This window comes from Canis lupus, chromosome 6 (genome assembly GCF_048164855.1).
Source record: "Canis lupus baileyi chromosome 6, mCanLup2.hap1, whole genome shotgun sequence".
In the NCBI taxonomy this organism is placed as follows: Eukaryota; Metazoa; Chordata; class Mammalia; order Carnivora; family Canidae; genus Canis; species Canis lupus.
Window position 1 is genome coordinate 10,681,255 of NC_132843.1, and position 20,647 is coordinate 10,701,901.

The 20,647-nt window shown below is 35.7% G+C and overlaps 1 protein-coding gene across 8 annotated transcripts in view; it reads left to right on the top strand.

The window, feature by feature from the left end:
• The window catches only part of DLGAP1 (DLG associated protein 1), an 874,662-nt gene that overhangs the window by 243,423 nt on the left and 610,592 nt on the right, over nucleotides 1-20,647 (top strand). The gene's annotated exons all lie outside the window — the stretch shown is intronic.

Consider the following 20,647-nt stretch of genomic DNA (forward strand, 5'->3'; position numbering starts at 1 on the left):
GAAAAAATTGTAATAATAAATGAATGTTTGTCATCATTAGTGTGATGATGCATTTTCTACTTTTGTCACTATCAAATATAAAATTTGACTTTTTTTTTTTAATCTTTTAGAAATATTTTCTAACTTTTTCCTGGTTTGCCATAATGTGTTGTTCTTATTGATGTTGGTTTTAACTGGATTTTCTTTTTCTATTTGATATGGTCTTTCTAATCAAATTTTACTCAAAGTCTAATAGAATTGAGCAGAACAGATTCTCATTATGAAGTCATGATGATACTAATGAAATGAAATGACCTCAATTTTTCTAGGGCCTTCATATTTCCTGCTTTTCCTACCTCCCTAGAATTCTGAAGCAAATTCTTTAAGTTGGATAAATGGAAGTGTAATTGACAAATGGTAACACTAAAATGGGAATTGTGACCAATCATTTGCTTCACACATGGAAATTAAGGCAAGAATTGCCCTAGCTTCAATATACAGTCCCCCGCCCCATCCAAATGTTAGTGTTCCAATGAAATTTTTTCGTAAGCCACATGGTATAAAGCGAAGAAGCAATTACCATTAATTAATGTGAAAACATTTCTAAAAATTCCCAGACCCAAAAAGTAACCTTTTATTGGCTTGTCTGATACCTTCAGGCACATCTTGCTAACAGATACACAAAATAAATCAAGATAAAGTACAGATGACGGCAGAAACTGTTCAAAGCTATGGTGGCTTGATGTAGAGATAATGAATGTAGTTTCCGGGGACAGAGCTCGACAAGGACCACCCTTGCTGCTTGAGGACATATTACCCCTCTAATAGCTCACTGCAAGACAGACACTGAACACTGTTTTCGTTTTTTGCAAAAATCCTCTTCAGATTTCTTTCTGTTAGCAAAAATCAGTCATAATGTAGTTATTTCATAAAAGCAAAGTGGCCTAATGAAAACTTTTGAAAAGCAGGAGATACCTATATACAAAAGTCAGTCGATTATAATTTACCTGTGATCTACTAGAGGCATTTGTCTCAAAATAAATACAATAATGGTGTTTAGTATCACCATAATTATCTAATATTGTTTTGAAAATTTTGACCAATGCAGTAAAAAAAGAGATCTACAAATATTAAAGACTGTTAAATAGTGATTCTTACTCTAAGTCATTTTCTTAAATATCTTTTAGATCAAGAGGAATCAGTTGAAGAAAATTCAGTTAATAAAATGGTGGTAACTTGGAGAGATATAAGATTCAGAATAAGTTCAATTTTTGTGAACATTCTTTTAGAAAGTAAAATGAAGATATTTATCTTGGCAAAATATATAAAATGGATGGTAATCACTTAAATAAGAATTATATATAATCCATGTAAATTTAAAAATCATAAGAGAAGACATTTCTAAAAGAAAATGGTACATATTGGAATGCCTGGGTGGCTCAGTGGTTGAGTGTCTGCCTTTGACTCAGGGTATGATCCCAGGGTCCAGGATCAAGTCCCACATTGGGCTCCCTGCATGGAGCCTACTTCTCCCTCTGTCTCTGCCTGTGTCTCTGCCTCTCTGTCTCTCATGAACAAATAAATAAAATCTTTAAAAAAAAAAAAGAAAATGGTACATATTATAAATATTTCAATTCTCTACAATTAAACAGATTTATTGTAATCCTAACAGAAACATATTTTTTTAAAAAAACTAAATATTTTTAAATTTCACCAGGAATATTGAGGAGGAAATAAAACATAAAAATAAGTAAGGAGGTCACAAGTCAGAATCGCAAGACATTTGCCCAACAATAATTAACATAATGTGTTGTTACCTTGAGAGTGGACAGATGGATTAGCCCAGAATAGAAATAGATTCTGATATATATAGAAATTTAATAACTTTTTAGAACAATTATAAGTCTACAAAGAAGAGAAAAATTATTCAATATATAATATTAGAATACTTAGCTAACAAAAAGGTAATGAAATCAGTATAAGCCCTCATCTCATATAATGCAATAAAATAAATCCTTAAGAATTTAAAAGTTTTTTGTTAAAAGAACAGTTGAAGAAAGTTTTTTTTTTTTAAAGATTTTATTTATTTATTCATGAGAAACAGAGAGAGAGAGAGAGGCAGAGACACAGGCAGAGGGAGAAGCAGGCTCCATGCGGGGAGCCCGATGCGGGACTGGATCCGGGGTCTCCAGGATCACACCCCGGGCTGAAGGTGGCTCTAAACTGCTGAGCCACCCAGGGATCCCCCTGATCTACTATTTATCAAATGTGTGAATGGTAAAATATATAAAATATATAAAAATATATATATATATTTTTTGCTTTCAGAATATATAAAAATAATAGAAATAATAGAAAATTATTTTCTATTTTATTATAGAAAATAAAAATAATAGAAAATATTTAAATTTTCTTCAGCTTCTGAGTATCAAAATCCCCATAAAAAAAGGCATAACAGAATGTTGCATATTTATTATGCAAAATGATCATAACAATTGAGAAGGCTAAAGTAACTCAATATATAAATAGACATAAGTGGGACACTTGGGTGGCTCAGTGGTTGAGCGTCTGCCTTCAGCCCAGGGTCTGATCCTGGAGTCCCAGGATCAAGTCCCGCATCAGGCTCCCCGCATGGAGCCTGCTTCTCCCTCTTCCTGTGTCTCTGCCTCTCTCTCTGTGTGTGTCTCTCACGAATAAATAAATACATAAGCATGGACAGACAGTTCACAAAACAGAAACATAATCATCAAGCAAACATGTAGAAAGTTATTCAGCCTTATAATTAATAAAAGAAGTGCAATTATGTTTAATTTCTTATCTATTAAAAAGAAGCCCACAATAAAAGTAAAGCTGTTCATCATCACTAGACTCCTGTGCAAATATAATCTATCCTACTATACATTATATACAAATAACTAATATACTTATTCTACAAAAGCCACAATAAAATATATACCCATTGATACCCTTAATCTTATTTCTCACACTCTGTCTAAAGAAATCTTTCAAAATACACAAATCTTATAGCTTTATATTTCCAAATTTTGGAAACAATAGGGAAAACCACATGTAAACTACAGTACCTTCATTTAAGAAACTATTCTGTAGCCGTTAAAGATGACAGTTAACAAAGGCGAGATAGCACTCAGAAAATACTTGTAATCCCATTGTAATCAAATAGACACAATATACGAAATTACATATGCTTACAATAACAGTGTAGAATATGCTCTTTAGAAAAGTCTAGAAGAAAATGCACCCATAATATTAATAGTTGTATTTGGATAATGAGACTAAATTTATAACCTGGGCAATTAAAAATATATTGCAATTCAGGGCCTTTTGAAGAATGGAATTATTTATCTAGGTAGTCAAGCTATCATCGCTCTACTGCTAATTCCCTATAAAGCTCTTACAGAAATGCTTTTCTACCACAATGAGACTCTCACATCCTCTTTTTGATACCCAAAATGCCAACACTCTCAGGAGGAAGAACTGCCAAGGAGTGAGGGAGGATTTTGCTTTCCCATTTTTTCCATGGTCTTAAAGCTAATTTATTAAAATAGTTTTCTTGTAGCTGTCCAAAAATGACTTAATACCTCAAAGCAAATCTAGATATCAGAGATTGTCCCTGTATGTGTAGTGATTATTTTAAGGCAATGATTAAATGGGAGAACATTTCCCCCTCAGTTCAGACATGTCAGATGATATTAACAATTATCTCCCTTTTCAGAAAGGGAGAGGTGGGGAAGGGGAGCAGAGGGAGAGAGAGACTCTCAGGCAGACTCCATGTGCAGCGCGGGAGATGGGGCTCCCTCTCACAATCCTGAGACCATGACCTGAGCCGAAATTGAACCAGATGCTTGACTGACTGAGTCACCCAGCCCCCCCAACATAATTATCTTAGTTCACCAAGCCTGGCACCAGTTGTAAAATACACTGTAGGAATGCCTGGGTGGCTCAGCAGTTGAGCGCCTGCCCCTGGCTCAGGGCGTGATCCGCAGTCTCAGGATCGAGTCCCACATAAGGCTCCCTGCCTGCTTCTCCCTCTACCTACGTCTCTGCCTTTCTCTCTCTGTGTCTTTCATGAATAAATAAATAAAATATTTAAAAAAAATACACTGTATATACCATTGAGTCAGAAAAAAAAAGGTTCATAAACTATGATATGCTATTGACTGTAAGAAACATCCTTGTCTCATAGATGTCAATTTTTATAAATGCACATTAAAATTGATGAAAACAATGATACCAACTTGCTTACAATCACTCCTCCTTTAGCCTAATCAGGAAAAAAATGTCTGAAAGCAAGCAAGAAGAGACAAGGATGTTTACCCTCAGGGTGGGCAGGATGTCTGAGTGGATGATCAGCGCTTCTATGCTGCTTCCTTGAGCTGCTTGCACACAGGCTCAGTCTGCATTTCCATTTTCCACTTTCATGCTCACGAATGCCCTATTATCATTCATTGTCAATAAAAAGGAAGGTATATTTGTGGTAGGACTCTCATGTAGAGCACCACCCAGGTGTGTGTGCAGCTGCATCTCTGCTTGAGCACTTGAGCCAGAACATGCCTCTTGCTGACCCTCCCACTTAGTTTCCTGTTCTCCTCCCAACACTTGCTTTTGCTTGAGCCACAAGACACTGTGGTGTTTGTGCACCATTCCATTGCAAGTGAGAATGACATTGTTATAATAATATCGAACATATCTTTAAAAAAAAAAAGATTATTTGGGGAGGTAGAGAGAGAGTGAAAGAGGAGAGGGAGGGGCAGAGGCAGAGGTGGAGGGAGAGGGAGAGGGAGAGAATCCTCAAGCAGACCCTGCTGAGCATGGAGCATAATGTGAGGCTTGATCCCAGGACCCTGAAATCATGACCTGAGCCAAAACCAAGAGTCCAATGCCTAACTGAGCCCCCCAGGAGCCCCAATATTGAAGATATTTTACTTGATTTTAAGTATATCATTGGAAAACTTAAGTGTGCACCAACTGTTTGATATACATCTATAAAGAGTCTGGGAAAAAGATTATTTGTAGCTTGAGGCCAAATACCATAAAAACCTTGTCCTTATTCATGTTAAAGTTCTGCCAAATAGAGCATATTAAAGGTGTAATTTAACGAAACTGCATAGGGGCACCTGGGTGGCTTAGCTGGTTAAGCATCTGATTTGGGCCCAGTGGGGGAGTCTGCTTCTCCCTCCCCCCCCCCCACTCCCTCCCGCTGCTCCTGTTCTCTCTCTTGAATAAATAAATAAAATATTTAAATAAACCAACTGCACAATGGGAACCTTTACTACAACATGTAACTTGAGCTAATAAACATTTGCTGATATTTCTGGCAACTCTTTCATCCTGTTAAATTTAAGGGACTTCATATTTGAGATTAGAGAGTTGTTACACTATTATCAGTGACAATCCTAATATATTTTAGAGGATTGGAAAAGATGACATCTGTCTGAGGCATTATTTAAATGTGGATTATTCAAATATATTCTTTAATGATATCTACTGATTGTTTAGTGGACAGAACTTAAAAGAATAAAAATATGTATTGTCATGGCATTTATAGGGATAGAACTCATTGCTTTCTCTGGTAAAACACTGATTTGAGATCCCCAGAAACCTGGTTTCTTTCCCAGATGTGGGATATGTCTAACATCAGTTATGACCCTGTCTTAGAAATATAAGAATTGGTTTTAGCTTCTTTCTCCTCAGTTTTTCAGCTGCCCACCTACTGCAGCACCTATGCGGCCTCTGAGAAATAAGGGCTGGCTCCCTCTTCTCAGGCAATGTTTTCACCCTGCTAAATCTCCAGTATTCTAGAGGTTTCAGCTGACACCTGAATCTTTTGTATCCTCTCTTCTCTTAGAAATTCCAATTCTGTATATTGTGCTGGCAGCTTGAACCTTGCATGTCCATAGAGGAAACCATCATTCCCCTCTACGCCTACCCTTATTCTCTTTTGTATCTCATTTAACACATTGGAAACTTCTTTAACTTTCTCCCTCTACCCTCCCTCACATCCAGTTCATCACAAATCTTCTCAAGGTCATCATGCTGTGCCACATCAAATTGCCAGAATTATCTTCCTCAAATACAGACCTGATCATGGCCACCCTGATGCTGCCAGAGACTCACATCCAAACTCCTAGAATTCTATCATTCTAGGTCCTCCGCATTTTGAGATCAGCCTATTTCCACAAAATCTCTGCCCTATATCCTCCCAAGAACCCTACAATCCAATGTGCCAGCAGGGCCTCCTCCACATTCTTTATATTTCTGGTCTGTCTGCCTCCTGCTGTATTTGGGAGGTTCTCCCAGTCTGGAAGGACTCACTCTGGAAGGGTTGCTGCTTTTGTTCTTCCCTAATTTTCCCTTAATATCCATTTACTTGTGCCTCTCTTTGTGAAAGATGGATCACAAAAATATGTGTATTTGCAATGCTGTCAAATTACATAAAATGGGTCATGAGGGGATGCCTGGGTGTTTCAGTCATTTAAGGGTCCAACTCTTGGTTTTGGCTCATGATCTCAGGGTCATGAGATCAAGTGCCCGCCACTCACCAGTCAGGCTCCACATTCAGCAGGGAGTCTGCTTGAGATGCTCTCCTCTGCCCCTCCCCTAACTCTTATTCCTTGCCTCTCTCAAATAAATAAATCTTAACAAAAAGAAGTCAAGAAGAAAATGATAGAAATGTAAGTATCTAGCACAAAACCAGTTTAATTTAAACCAGTTTAATTTAAAATCTTTTAAATGACAATAGACTCCATGCACTTGCTCAAGGCAGATTCATCACTGTGATAACCTTTACCTATACTCTTCTGGTTCCTTCTTATTCTTCTCTCACCCTCTACCTTGTCCATAACAGTATATCCTTCTGTCCAGGTAGTCAATAAGCACATTGGAAGTAGAAGTTCTGTCACATATTTGTATTGTAGACAATACGTAAACCCTACTCATGTAGGAAATGTGTTTTATAAATAATTAATGAATAGTTCTCAAATAAGATCCACATGGCAAGCAGATTGGTGCTTCTCTTTTTCTCAAGCTGGGAGCAAAGAACCTTCATTTTACTCCCTAAACAGATCATCCATAGAAGCTTTGCCTGTAACCAGGGGAGGTTGGCTTTCTTCCTTATTTCTTTTTTTCTTTCCAATTTCTTCCCTTTCTCTCACAGACCATTTCTCCATGGCCCTTTTCCAGTTTGTAATAATTTATTCATTAGCATGGCACTTAATAGGTGTCTCCTTTACTGTAATGTTCATAAGAATGGACTCCTGACTCTTCCTTTCCACAAGGGCCTCACTGGGCACTTGGCAGGCAGTGGTATCCAGTACTGCATTGTTGAAGCACTGAAACGAGGCACTGGCTGCACATCCCCATTACTGCCCTCTTTTCTTATTTTTAAGGGTTTTTTTATTGAAATATAGTTTATACACGATGTTAAGTTAGTTTCAGGTGAACAACATAGTGATTTGACAACTCTGTACATTAGGCTATGCTCACCGGACATGTAGCTACTGTCACCATACAAAGCTATCAAAATACCATTGACTGTACTCCCTGTACTGTGCCTTTTATCTCTGAGACTTATTATTCCATAAGTGAAGGCTGCACCTCCCACTCTTCTTTACCCATTTTGCCCATCTCTCCACAGCAACCATCAGATTGTTCTCTGTACTTATTACTTATGGCTCTGTTTCTGCTTTTGTTTGTTTTGTGTTTTAGATTCCACATATAAGTGAGATCATATGGTATTGGTCTTTCTCTGTCTTGACATATTTCACTTAGCACAATACCCTCTAGGTCCATACATGTTGTCACAAATGGCAAGATCTCATGCTTTCCATCACTGAGTAATATTCCATTGTATATGTATGCACCATATCTTCTTTATCCTCCCAACTATCAATTGACACAGGTTGCTTCCATATCTTGGCTACTGCAAATAATAGTAATACTATAGTAAATATAGGAGTGCATATAGCTTTTTGAATTAGTGTTTTCAGGGGCAGCCTCGGTGGCGCAGCGGTTTAGTGCCGCCTGCAGCCCAGGGTGTGATCCTGGAGACCTGGGATCAAGTCCCACATCGGGTTCTCTGTGGAGCCTGCTTCTCCCTTTGCCTGTGTCTCTGCCTCTCTCTCTCTGTGTGTCTGTCATGAATAAATAAATAAAATCTTAAAAAAAATGAATTAGTGTTTTCAGTTTTGTTGAGTAATTACTCAGTAGTGGAATTATTGGATCATATGGTATTTTTATTATTAATTTCTTCAGGAACTCCCATCCTCATCCCTTTTGCTGTACTAACAGTAGACCAAGTACCTGCCGAGCCTTATTTACCCTGCCTGGGTCATGGGGTGTGAAAGACAACCAACTGATAGATAATAGCAATAACCAGGATGCAAGTAGAGTGTGTCTTTTCTGTGTTCTGATTTTCTTATTCCTAAAGTTTATCTTCTGTCTGCAAACTCCCTCATCTTTGAGTGTGACATTTGCTGTAGGGAATAAGGCTGTCCTTATAAAACCAGTCTTCAATGAAAAAAATAGTATCATCTGATCTTCTGATAATGATTGAAAAATCAAGCCTTCATAAGCAGCATACAAATTTCCATCTCTCATCATTTTTAGAGTAAAGCAAACATAATGGGGGCAACAGGCATAACACATTTGAAGCTTCTTCTACTTATGGTTGCCTATAGGTTTAAGAGTTGGTAAAGATGCACATTGGTTCTCCAGTGCCTTGTTTTCTCATGGGGTTGTTTTTAATGAGGGAAAAATTATTTTTATACTCTTTTGTATTCTACATCTCATGAATCTTGGATGGAAATTGCTTAATTTAAGAATCTTCAAAAGCACGATAGACTCTGATAAAAATTTGGTACCTTTCTATACTATATTGTTTCTCTAAAAAATTAATCATTAGTGATGGGGGTAATTTCTTTTTTTTGACATATTTTTTTCTTCACATGATCTTTGTGAATTAAAGCAAATAATCCTATAAACTCTATTACATAATGGAAGACATCCTAAAATCACAAAATGCTAGAACATGTTTTAAATACCTACATATATTATATATACAAGAAGCCTTTGGTGTCAGTTGTAAACAATTTTAAGGTTGTTTTGGCCTTATAAAAAAAAAAAAGATTGTTTTGGCCTTGAATTTACTATTCCAATTTGATAAGATTTTTTATGTGCACCAAAGATAATGATTTAAGAATTTATATATATATATATGTATATATATATATTTATATAATATATACATTCAATCCCTTTGTGTGTGTGCGTATATATATATAATTAATCCCTTTGTTTCTGTATTTCTCACTAACATTAAGAGGTATTTCCAAAATTTCAGCTTCAGTTTCCATATTTGAAAAGTAAAGACCAAGAAAACTCTTTAAAATAATAGCTGCTGAAAACTAACCTCTTCTATATCTATGTTATTCTATTAAATTTCTAGACTTTCACATTAGCATTTGGACCTGAGTCATTAAAAAATTATTTTTATTGATGTGGATGTTTTTGAGTTTACCTGGACTTCAAAACCATAATAAAAACAGAAAAGTCAAGGAGCCAATGTAGAAGAGAATATATAGAACTCCAGCTTTCAGCTTTGTTTCAAACAAATTTCCCTCCTCGCATTCATTCACTATCTATTGAACCAATATTTATAAAACATGAATAAAAGACATCTTCAGATATCATCAAAACATTCATTTATAAAATCCTGTGGATATAGTTATTGCTATAATCATGTCTTTTTTTAATCAAAAACTGTAAAGCTGTTTAATTTTATTTGTTGTTAAATCAATCTCTTCATAGATTCCAGGATTGAAATTGGTGTTAGTGTAGTGTTTGACTCTTTTTTCCTCCCGCAAAAGCTCTTGTTTCTGGGCAGTTTCATAGTTATCATATTGGCTCTACTTAGTACAACTGCAAACCTTCCCTAAGCCTTATATTTAAATGGAAACAAAGAGGTGAGTTATTAATGTCATTCAACTGATGCTTTCATTTTTGACCTAGTTTCAATAATGTATGCATAATTTGGAAAACATAAAGAAAACATCTATAAAATGAGATTAAAAAATGAAGCTAGCCAGCGCTGGCAGGATCCCAGTATTGAAATCCAGGCCAGGCCTTCATCCAGCTCAGGCTGTCCTCTGCAGCATGCCCCAGAGAAGCCATATCATCATCCCAGAGAGCATGGAGACCATTGACCCTTTAGTGCACTCACTGGAGTGTAACGACGTCCCGGATGGCACTGACATCCACTTCTGTTCAGTGGCTAGCTCTTCAGTGCAGGTGGCAGCCTGCACAAATAGCACATAGAAATTTAAAGTGAACCTCAGTAAGGGGAAATGTGAAAACCCACTGTACTATGTAGTTTTATATCAGCCTTTAAGGGCCTTTAAGATGTGTTTTCCTGGAATTTGGATTAGTGCCATCTTTCCGTGAGAAGTTGCTTCCTATCTCTGCCTATCTTCTCACATTGCAGTTCATTAACAACTTCTGTCAACGGTGTGTCCAAAACATAGCCTGAATTCCTCCCAAGCCTGCAGAACCCATGATCTGCTGTCTGCCACAACCTTAACCTCATTGGGTTCTATTCTCCCACGTTAGGGAACACTGGCTCTTCCCTTTTGCCTGCTGCTTGTTTCCTCAACATCTTCCCTTGGCTGCTTCCTCTTGGCTTCAAGGTTGATTCCTCTCAGGGGTTATGTTGCAGGATCATAGAAATAGGCAAGATCAACAGCTTCTCCCTGTACAAGTCTTTTCCAGCTATGTCCTTCTAATAAGGTGCCTTAAGGAGCGGTGTCAGAGAACGAGTTCAAATTAGTTGGGGTTACAGGGTAAATGTGTTCCCATGATAGCTTCTGATCATAACGATTAAATTACCTAATTTTACTCTGTTACCACTTCTAAGAACTGGCTGTTTGGGGGAAGGAGAACGAGTCACAGTGGTTATCAAATGCTACGCTTCTAAAATCCCTGTTCCTTCTCTGAGTGTCACACTGATGTAATCCATGCGTGTTAAGGCTGAGGACCACTCTGCTTTCTCTTGTTCAGTCAACGGACTCATCAGGCACTTTAAAACAGAACAGAAATTCAAACCAAAGCTTTTGGGTTTTTTAATGGCTTTTCTCAGGACAATGGGAGATAGATTATGACATAGAATGCCCATCCCTCACATATCAGAAATATTATACAAGAGAACCCTTTAATGGTCAGAAAAAGAAACAATGTCCTAAACCAAATATATTGTGCAAGTTAGTAATCTAAATTTGATTTTCCTTCTTCCTCTGTCATCTCTTTGCAGTGAATCCCTTGTTACTTTTTGTTTCTTTGTGATGATTTAGAAATGTCATCAATACATAAAATTTAAAAAACATTTATTGAACATCTATGTGCTGTGTGCCCTGTGCTAAGTTTGGAGATAGATACAAGCTTTGTGCATCCACGGAGCTTATTTTGTGTTGAAAGAGACGAGAAGCAAACAGGTAATTCTATAGATCACTGTATCACTACAGATGGCTAAGTGCTCTGAAGGAGCTCACAGAGTACTTCCCTAAGGAGGTACCATATAAGCTGAGTCCTGAAGAATGAAAGACAGTAGAGAAGAGGGGAGAAAAGAGTAAACTTTGTGCTTGGAGCCTTTGAACGATTTTAAGTACACATGTGCCGTGATCACATTGCACTTAAGGGAGATCTCAATGGGTATTCTCTGCAGAATGGATTAGAAAGGAGGAAAATGAAGGCAGAGAGAACAGTCAGGAAGCTATTAAAGTAGCCTGGGAAAAAGATGGTAATGGCCTAGATAAGGGAAGGGTATTGGAGATGGAGAGAACAGATATACTTTTCAGTTATAATTAAATCTTATGTAAGTACTACTTGGGGACTTGTAGAATTCTGATTAATAGTGTACCTATGGTGTTCCTTATTTAGCATTCAGGCTTTATTTAAATTAAAATTTATATAAAAACTTCTTTGATATGAATTGTTAGGTTGAATATTTAGAAATACACTTTGGTTATCAGATCTCATGGAGTAATCATACAAGTCATGATGCAATCATGAAAGGTATAGAAATAAATGTAAAACTGTAGGAAAAAAATGTCATTTTCCATCTGTCATAGCACATGTATTTTGATGTGCTAAATTTAAAAAAAAGCAGTCACATAAAGGAAAATATTATTTTCAAATATACCTCCATGAAGGAAAAAACCAAAATTTGTAACCGTTGGTAAGAAGGTGTATGCTAAGTACCTTCTTTCTAGATACTTCTTCTTTCTAAATTAAGAGAATAAAAAGATTTTTTTTATACTATCGGTTTCTTATTTAATGATTTTTCACTTAAGAGTGATATGCTTTGAAATACTTCAAATGAAAACAGTTATTCTCAGATAATTTTCTCTATTCCAAGGATAGTTTAGCATTATTTCTAGAAAAGAAATTTAAAATTTTACTTGTATTTTAAAGAGAAAAAAACTGGTCCTTAGAACTTCTGTGATAGCAAATTTACTGCTGTTTCTTCATAGTTCCAAAGTTTCACTGAAAATTCGTAATATATGGAGAGTGACAATATCTACCTTTTTTAGTTTTATTTTTTAAGTTTTTATTTAAATTCCAGTTAACATATATTGTAGTATTAACTTTTATGTAGATTTTTTCTTTTTTAGAACAGTTTTATATATGCAGAAAGCACAGAAAATTCCCATATATACCCCCTTCTGGACACAGTTTATCCTTTTATTAACATCTTGCATTAATGTGGTACATTTTTTCACAACTGGTGAGTCTTTACTGATACATTAATATCAATTAAAGTCCTTAGTTTACATTAGAGTTCTCGTTGTGTTGTACATTGAGTTTTGACAAATGTATAATGTCACATATCCACCGTTACAGAATCATACAGAATAGTTTCACTACCCTAAATATCTCCTGCATTCCATGTACTCATCCTTCCTTCTTCCCCCTGAACTCTTGGCAGCCGCTAGTCATTTTTTTGTCTATATCAGTTTTGCCTTTTCAGAATGTCATATAATTAAAACCATAGTGGCTTTTTAAGACTGGCTTCTTTCACTTAGCAATATGTTTGGAAAATTCTTCCATTTCTTTTTTGTAGCTTCACAGCTCATTTCTTTACATTGCTGAGTATTATCCCATTGTATGGATGTACCACAATTTATCTATTCACCTGCTGAAGGACATCTTGGCTGCTTCCAGTTTTAGCACTTATGAGCTTGTGTGCAGGTTTTTGCATGGACATTACTTTTCAACTAATTTGGATGAGTACCTAGGAGTGCAGTTGCTGGATTGTATTGTGAGACTATGTTAAGCTTTGTAAGGAACTGCTGGACTTTGTTCCAAAGTAGCTGTGCCACTCTCCAATCAGTAACGAATGAGAATACTTGTTCCTTCATAAGGTCTGTGTGCATTTGCTTGCGTATGGATGGCCAATTGTCTCAGCACCATTTGTTGAAAAGTCTGTCTTTTCTCCATTGAACTGTCTATGCTTTTTGTCAAAAGTCAGTTGACTACCTTTGTGCAGGTCTGTTTCTGGACTCTGTTCTGTTGTATTTATCTGTTTGTCTCCACCTTCATGAACTCTGCACTGTTTTGATCACTGTAGTTTCATAGCAAATCTTAAAGTCAGATAGTGTCATTCCTTCAATTTTGTTTTCTCCTTCAAAATTGTGCCAGCTATCTGGGTATCTTGCATTTCTATATAAACTTCAGAAGCAGTTTGTCACTATCCATAACATAATTTGTTAGGATTTTGATTGGGATTCTGTTGAATCAATAGAATGAGACTGAGAAAACATAACACCTTAATAGTATTAAGTCTCTTATTTATTTAGCTTTTCTTTGATTTCTTGCATCAGAGTTTTGTAGTTTTAATGCTTCCTTTTTAGATGATGTATTACAGAAGTTAAAATTTCTCATCCTAAATGTGATAGAACTTTATTAAGACATACTTTTAAGCTACTACTATTTTTAAGTAATATTTTCCAGTAATCAAAAGAACTAGTTGCAACATCTGGGGAGGCCTTGTTGAAATAAAAACTATATCAGTAATGAGAATTAACAAAAGCAGTTTTAATACTTTATGCATAAAATACTGCAAAGTCATTGGTAAAAAAAAAAAGGCTAGTTGCACAACCTTCATTATATGAAGATGTCTTTCAGAAATAATGCAATTTTTAACATTTTTGGTAGCATGATTCCTGGATGTTTATAATATTTTATCCCCTACAAATTGGAAAGGAACCCCCCCAAAAGAAAAAGTAATAGTTCATAATTTTTGAGAGTCTTTATAATGAGATAAACTTTAATATGACTAAATGTGAAATAAACCATTGACAGCAATGTCATTTAAAAATATCTGCAAGCATATTATTTCTGCCAAGAAATTCAATGACTAAAATGTCTACCAAGTGAATTTATTTGATTTAACTTAACCTGTCATTGACTTTAAATGATGTTTTGCACTGTTGCAGAGAGAATTTGAAGTAACCTATAGGAATGAATCCAATCGGAAAATACTGCCTAATATAAGTTGGTTTTCAATAAATTTTTGAAATTGAATGAATGACTGTGTTTTAAATTCACAAGTATATAGAGACAAAGGAAAGCATGACATTTTTAAGATAAAATCGATTAGCACAAAGAAATAAGAACACATAAATGTGTACTATATTTTTTCTGAAAAATTACCAGAATTAATTTTTATCAATCATAACAAGGAGAAAAAATAATCAGATACCAATGTTCTTTAGATATAAATTCCAATTACACAATTTATTCTTGAACAAAATAAGTTGTTGATTTACTTTAGAAATATCGTTAGTTTTTTCATAAGAAGGGTTATTCTCTTTGGTCACATTTTCAGGAAAATAATTGTGCCATAGCCCAAATTTCATTGCAACAATACAGAAAATGTTGATAATTATACTTGGCTTGTCATCTGATTGAATTCATTTATATACTCATTTGACTATGAATGCATGATTGTGTGTATTTTTAAACAATCTTCTGTATATCATATGTTATAAATTATATATAGATATATAGCACATGTGTTTTATACACACACAATATGAACATAGTAAGACTTAAAAAGGGGAATTTCTCTAAAAAATAGTTCTAGTCCTTAGTACTTCAGCACTTAACATCTCCATATAAAACATAAAGTAATATACTTTAAAGAGAGATTCAGAGTTTAAATACAAATACTTGCTTGGTACACACGTGGGAGCATTTACAGGAACATTCACTCACACCTTACATACATTCACTATATATTGAAATAATAGTGTCCAACAGGCACGGTCCAGAGCCCTGGGAATAAAATGATAAATAGGAAAAGAACGACAAGGAGAATATACCATCTAATAGAAAGATGGGATGTTCACAAAACATCAAAGGAACCAGAGAATTGTTGCCATGGAAGGATCTCTGAGGGATAGTCCTGGAGTCGACTCTGAGCACATGTGTTCAGGCTTCAAAATATCCATGACTTTTGCAAGGTACTTAGAATTACTCCATTAAAACTGCATACAGGTAGTAGCTTGCATGATGGGACACCAGAATTATAGTTCTATGTGACAAAATAGGTAGATGCCATTCCTAGCACTAAAAAAAGCACATGAAAAGGCAGAGGTCTGTTCATACTTAACACCACCATTGGACAAAATCAGCGTGTCTGTCGCTGAGATTTATGTTTAATCCCAATTTATTGAACAGATTTAGAAGAATGACCTAATGTTTACATTATAAGGTTTGTTTGTCTTCTCTGGATAAAGTAAATTATGGCCTGCTAACGTCCAGTGGGAGAATTTTTGACTTCTGAAAAAGTCTATTTTAATACACCATTCACCAGTAAAGACTTAGCTATCTGGTGTCCCCCCCCCAAAAAAAAAAATGATCCTCATCCCCATATTAACAAATATAAATACTTATTCTGCCATTTGGTAATATTAGGATGGCTGTGAATTTTCTTTCCCCAGCATTTGGTTCTGGTACTTAATGTCACACTACACTGCAGAAACAAATTTATGTCTTGATCAATATGAGCAATTAAAAAGCCTTTGTAAAGTGGCTGAGCCTTTGAATTCATTTAATTATTTTAGATCCAATGGGAGAAAAGAAGAGGTCACTTTTTCTCAAATTTTATACAGAATTATTCCACACACTTAAAGAAATTTGTTCTTTTTGCTGTACAGATTTGCTTTGCGTAAACCAGTTCTATTAGCCTAAAAACAGACTCCTCGTAGAATATTATTAACTTTTATGTGTAGGCACTTATGCACATTCTGTACTGTCACTCCCTGTAACAAGATGAGAAAATACTCCTGGATCTCTTTTTTACTGTGAAAGCTTTCTGGAAAAATAAAATTACAACTACTCAGACCATAGTTGATGTGACAAAAAGTAAAGTATTTTCAGATGTTAGTAGTAGACAGTAGAGGCAGAATAAATTTACAGGTATGACTAACACTTAGCATTGTTAAAGAAATGATTCTACGTGAAACACATATAAAGGCTATTTGATTGTCTTCCAAGGAAACCTACGTGGAACTTAGTTCTTCTTGGATTCCGGAAGAAAGGATAAAATCCATATATCTTACCTGTTTGAAGGAAAGAGGATGTGGACTACCTAAGGTAACCACAACATTTTAAAAGAGTAATAGTTTAAAAGCTAAAAACAAGGTGAAAAGCTTAGGAAAGTGAAATGACAGTGCAAAACATATTGGAGACAGGTTGATGATATGACTTTTACCTTGAAATAATTTTTTGTTTCTCTAAACTGCCTATTTTAGTGATTATGCACAGATATACACACAAATATATAAAATACATGTAGATATATATGATACATAATATTTTTTTAAAAATGTAAATAATATACAAGGGAATCTTCTCTTCAATCTGTCTGTTCTCATACCATCTATGCAATCTATGAAGCTATGATCTACCTGCCTTCTTTCTAAATACTTACTTCCTCAGTTAGTCTTTCACATTAAATCAATTAACAGTCATTCAATTTTGTGCTACAGTTAAAGTTGTCTATTTAAAAAAAAAGAAACAAAAACCTCAATTAGGGAAAGTCATTTGCTTGGTAGACACAGTTATGTGCAAAAGGTACTGATGGCTTTCAGCATGACATGTGTGTTCAACTTTCTTACGTAATCAGCATGCCAAAATTGGATTTCATGTATTTTTTTCTCTAAAAGTGTTTTCTTGTTTTTTTAGTTCTTGTTGTCTTTTAGCTCTCTTGGCAGCTTTTGTTTCTGTAACCACTAGCCATTAGTTTGTCTGTGAAGTAACAGAGATTTGTTTATAGTTGCTGTTTTTAAGGACCCCAACTATGATCATCTTGATTTGAAAATCCTTCCTTCCTTGTTCACCATCTTCTCCAAACATTGTTCACTTCCTCGTGCTGCTTTCAAAGTGAATTTAGTATTATCAACTATTGATAGACAACAACTTATTGACAGACAATATCTCAACACTTTTTTCTTTACTCAATTCTCTACCTGTCTATGATCCAGTATTTATAAAGCCTGAGTCATAACCCGAAGGTCTTGTGTAGGCAATGGTTTGCTGGTAATGTTTCATAACCAACTTTCAGAATAAGATGTGTGGTATTTGCCAGCTTCCATGGTGTGTGTATTTTGTCTGTGGTCATGGTCAAGCTACACAGATCCCCTGGTTTGGGAAGAGAAGAGCATAATCTCTCCAGCCCATACCAGCAGGCCCCAGATCTACCCTATGAAATAATTTTGAGCCTGAGGTTCTGCAGATCCTTACCTCATCTTCTCTTTAATTGGCTGCACTTAGCTCTACAGATTGGGATACATGTGTTGCCCTTGGTGTTTCTTTTAAAGGAAGAAAAGAGCCCCTGTGTTATTACCACCGCTACTACTGTCTCAGTAAGAACTCCCCTAATCTCTTTCCTTGGAGCAAACAGAACATTATCTACCCAAAGTGGCAGGTGTAGATGTGTTTGTTTATTAGAAGAACACATAAATAAGGCCCATGTGAGAAGCAAGAACACCAAAATACCAGACACTTCAAAAGGAGAAAAAAATCCAAAGAGATTTTAACAAGGGACTAAGAAAGTAAATTAAAGGTTGATTTTTGTCCACATAGAGTAGTAAAGATGCTTAGTGGGCCCTTGAACTTCTATAAGATCAGATAGAGGAGCTTTGAATTTTGTTATGTATAAAAGTGTTTTACCAAGATGATAGTGCTACTTCTCGTTTACTGATGTATATTCTTCTGTCCCAGATAGCCATTACTGAATTTTCTCCTTTATACTGCAGTAGTATATTTTTCACCCAACTGTGAAATTAAAAAATTCTCCCTGTAGCAGTTGGATACAGTTTGTTAGCTTGTATCTTATCAAAAACTGCTTAAATGTATCTCTGGTGGCATTTCAATGATAATTAAAAGCAGAATTCCAATGTTTCTGGAGTGAAGAATATACTGAGTTACTACTTAACTCATCTGGTTTAACTCTGCTGAGAAACTTGTCCATCATGCAAAGTAACAGGGGTCTAGGTCTTTCCATGGTCTTTAATTTTGTGCCACCATTTATAAATGTCCAAGGTGAGAGAATGGATTTGATAAATGGGTCTGTATTTTTTAGAAGAAAGGCAAAGAATCTAAGACATAAATCATCTTATTAAATTAGGTCAAATAGTCAAACAAATGTGAGGCACTATTATCTGATTTGGGCAGTAAAAGAATATTATTTCTTTCTTACTCAAACCCAGGAGTAGCTTCTGTCCATCAGCAGAGGTTCTTGGTGCAGGAACTGCTCAGCACCCTGTAGAATATTCTCTGTCTCCAGACTTTTCTTCTTTCTAGACTTTATTGCACACCCTTGCAGTTGTTACCTTCCTAAAGCCAAAGTCAGAACATTTGATTTCCCAGTAACTAGCTGCGTAAGGCCAGTTTCTCCATTATTTCTTTCTGGTTCGAAATGGTTTCTCCTGCCTCTGAACATACCTAGACTATGTCAATTTAAAAAACAAAACAAAACAAAAAATCTTCACAATTTTTTACGTAAAAAATACATAGATGTGTGTGAGAGAGAGGAAATGAGGGAAACACAATTGATAAAGCAAAGGTGTAAAATGCATTAACATTTATACAGGTGAATCTGAGTAAAAGGTCTGAGTGTTCTTTGTACTATTTGTATTCTTGCAATTTCTTTGTATTTAAATTTTATTTCCAAGTAAACAGTTAAAAAAAAAAAAACATAAAATGAAAACCCTTCAGTATCTGATCCCAATCTAAGGAGCTCAGTTATAATTCTCCTCTAAGTGCTATCTGCTCCATTCACACCAGGTGATCCAAATGATCATGGTATGGTGTTTGTGGATTAAGCTTTGCAAGGTATACACCTCCTATTAGAGCAACACAGGGGAAGAAGTCAAATATGTGGGGACTTGAGAAAGTGTAAGTCCTGTGAGGTAGGGTGATCAACTCTTCCAGTTCCCTTGGAGAGCAGGGTTTCCCAGACACAAGAATTTCAGTACTAATCCCAGGTAAATTGGGGTGAGTTGGTCATCCACCCTACTTTGAGGAGACTCTGAATAGATGAGTTTAGCCCATTTCGAAAATAGGTTTCAGGAATGCTGGGAAATGAGGCTTGAGCAGAACCCTGGATTCCAAATGAAGGTATTTCAGCTTCACTCTGTGCACAATGGGAAACCAAACAAGCAGATTGAACTATGATGGAACAGAGTTGTATTACAGGAAATCTAGGTTGTATTAAAAGAAAATCTGATATACACAGGACTGTTCAGATAAGAAGACTGTATTGAAGATCTGTGTGGCTTCATTGTTCATAGATTCCCATTGTCTACTCAGTGAAGTCCAAATTCCTTAGCTCAGAATGAAAGACATATTTATAAGAACAACTAAGTATCTAGGACTGTATTATAGAATCTCCCCCAAATGTGTGAAGTTTGTGTTATCATGTCCAGTTTGCAGATATGGGAACTGAAGATCAGAGGTATGAATTGCTTTCCCCAAGGGCTCTCAGCACCATATGGCAGAATTATAAATCACACCAACATTTGCCTCTGGATTCTCGCACTTCTATCCTAGTTAATTAGCCACAGCCTCCCCATAGAAGACCATGTCCTCTAGCCTCATAGCTCTCACTACCTTCTAGATGGACCCAGGCTTTGCTTTGGTGGGCATGCCATCCTGAGGCTCCTCCCACCTAAATCCTATCCATCCTTTAGTGATTCTCCCTTCATGCAAATTCCCTGACATTAATCCAGGTAGAAATTATTTCTCTCCCCTCTAACACCTGGCATGTTCTGTTTGTCTCATTCACATAGTCCTACCTTTTGGACAGTTACATTAAAATGTAATGGATTACAGAGTATAGATCGTGTTTTCAGACAAGATCTAGGTTAAATTCCAGATCTCCCCCATTTGTAGATAGTATATAATCTTGGTCTGTGGCCCTAAGCCATTTGAGCTTCAGTTTTCTCCTGTATAAAATCATATAATGTTACATTATTTGTAGGATTACCATAACAATTAACAATGTAAGCATCTACAAGATGAAATAATGTAATATCTGACCATTGTCACCAATTAAATTTTAAAGCTACTGAAGTCAAAAATTCACCTTGCA